The sequence below is a fragment of the Eriocheir sinensis genome, chromosome 7, assembly GCF_024679095.1.
Source record: "Eriocheir sinensis breed Jianghai 21 chromosome 7, ASM2467909v1, whole genome shotgun sequence".
Taxonomy (NCBI): Eukaryota; Metazoa; Arthropoda; class Malacostraca; order Decapoda; family Varunidae; genus Eriocheir; species Eriocheir sinensis.
This window is the reverse complement of record NC_066515.1, coordinates 17,187,781-17,190,280: the sequence shown is the minus strand read 5'-3', so window position 1 is coordinate 17,190,280 and position 2,500 is coordinate 17,187,781. Positions and strand designations below refer to the sequence as shown.

At 36.6% G+C, this 2,500-nt stretch overlaps 1 protein-coding gene and 1 long non-coding RNA gene across 2 annotated transcripts in view; both read right to left on the bottom strand.

Moving 5' to 3' along the window:
- The window catches only part of LOC126993604 (ADP-ribosylation factor-like protein 5B), a 26,428-nt gene that overhangs the window by 16,491 nt on the left and 7,437 nt on the right, over positions 1-2,500 (bottom strand). The gene's annotated exons all lie outside the window — the stretch shown is intronic.
- Positions 786-2,101, bottom strand: LOC126993609 (uncharacterized). The gene is made up of 2 exons (XR_007748039.1): positions 1,745-2,101; positions 786-1,426 (listed from the first exon to the last, which is right to left on the bottom strand). It is a non-coding gene; the product is annotated as an uncharacterized LOC126993609 (long non-coding RNA).

Below are 2,500 nucleotides of genomic sequence, written 5' to 3'. Positions count from 1 at the left end.
TTTAGAATCCCCTTTACTTCGTCTTCTTTTTCTTTCTCGAGGCTCAGAAGAGAAGAGGAAGAGAGAAACAAGTACTAGTGCAAGAACTGATGAAAAGATGACAAAAGGAAATAAAGAAGGAAAATTAATAGAGATGGTGTATAAGGATAAGTAGGAATAACATACGATGAACATAAGAATATATTAAACCTAAAAAATGTTAAAATATGATAAAGGAAAGCAAAGAAAAGGGAGAAAGACTAAAGAAAGACAAAAATAACGTATGGTAAACACAAAACAATATCCAGTAAAGCAAAAATAAGTAAATAGGATAATAGAAAGAAAAAGACACGGTAGGAAGATGAGGAAGAGGATAAATAATATGGACAAAAAATGAAATATAAGAGAACGTGAGACAATATAGTGAAGGTTTTTATCATATCACAAGCCTCGACTAAGCTAATAATGTCTTTTTTTCCGTTAGATTTTGCAGAGGCAGCGAAATAGCCTCGTAATGAGATAATGGGATAGGAGATAGTAGTAGTAGTAGTAGTAGTAGTAGTAGTAGTGGTAGTAGTAGTAGTAGTAGTAGTATAATAATGATACGTAATGTGGGTTTATGATATGTATAGGTTATGTTCTGGTGTTTTATTTCATCCTTCTCCTTCTCCTCTTTCTCTTCTTTCTACTTAATTTCCTAGTGCGTGATATTATGTTATTCCCTTTCTTCTTATCCTCCTCCTCCTCTTCCTACGACCTTAGTGCTGTTTTTTTTTTTTTATCTTATCTCTCTTTACGACTAACTTCTTCCTCCTCCTTTTCTTGCGTCCTTCGAATTTTTCTTTCTCTTCTCATTTTCTCATTCGTGTTTCTATTTCTTCCTACGTCCTTCGAGTTCTCTTTTTCTTCACTTATTTTCTCATTCATGTATATATTTTTTTCTTCCTCCTCCTCTTCTTCCTACGTCCACTGAGTTTTCCATTTCTCGTATTTCCTCATTTATACGTCTATTTTATTCTTCTTCCTCCTCCTACTACTTCTATTACTGCGTGTCGTGTGCTATGCTATCTTATGCTATGCTGTTATTATGATGGCCAGTGTTGTTCTTATAAGCTGATACATGTTCTTATGTGAGGTTTTGTTAATACTTTCTCTTGTGTCCTCTTCGTCTTTCTAGCTCTCGTACAATCATATTCTTAATCCCTCCCACCATTTACTAGGCTTTCAAACTAATACTATATATTGTTCTTATACTATGTGAGGTTCTATGTAGATTTATGACTTTCCCTCTCATGAAATTCCTCTTCTCTTCCTATGTTGTCTATGTTATTTGCTATCTCGTACAATTAATCACCATATTCTTCCTCTCTTCCACCATTCACTATGCTTATTAACTAATATTATATGTTGTTCTTGTACGATGTAAGGTTCTATGTTGATTTATGACCTTCCCTCTCATGAAATTCCTCCTCTCTTCCTATGTTGTCTATGCTATTTGCTATCTCGTACAATCATCATATTCTTCCTCTCTTCCACCATTCATGCTTTTAAACTAATACGATATGTTGTTCTTATACTATGCGAGGTTCTATGTTGATTTACGACCTTCCCTCTCATGAAATTCCTCTTCTCTTCCTATGTTGTCTATGCTATTTGCCATCTCGTACAATCATCACATTCTTCCTCTCTTCCACCATTCACTATGCTTATTAACTAATAATATATGTTGTTCTTGTACGATGTAAGGCTCTATGTTGATTATGACTTTCCCTCTCATGAAATTCCTCCTCTCTTCCTATGTTGTCTATGCTATTTGCTATCTCGTACAATCATCATATTCTTCCTCTCTTCCACCATTCATGCTTTTAAACTAATACGATATGTTGTTCTCATACTATGCGAGGTTCTATGTTGATTTACGACCTTCCCTCTCATGAAATTCCTCCTCTCTTCCTATGTTGTCTATGCTATTTGCCATCTCGTACAATCATCACATTCTTCCTCTCTTCCACCATTCACTATGCTTTCAAACTAATGCGACATGTTCTTATACTATGTGAGGTTCTATGTTGATTACTGACATCCCCTCTCATGAAATTCCTCCTCTCATCATATGTTTTTGCTATTTGCCATCTCGCTATGCTTTCAAACTAATGCGACATGTTCTTATACTATGCGAGGTTCTATGTTGATTAATGACATCCCCTCTCATGAAATTCCTCCTCCTCTTCCTATGTTTAGCCTTTCTCTTTTCCTCCTCCTCCTCCCCCTCCTCCTGCTCAACCACACACCCGGTAGTTAAAAAGAAGCTGACGAGGTGATCTTAGAGGTCTTCCCTTAAAACTTCTTCCTCCGTGTGTGTGTGTGTGTGTGTGTGTGTGTGTGTGTGTGTGTGTGTGTTCCCTCAATCCCTTCCGTCCTTCCTTCCTATAAATACACACACACATACTTACATACACAAGGAAGCTGTGTGTGTGTGTGTGTGTGTGTGTGTGTGTGTGTGTGTGTGTGAGAGAGAGAG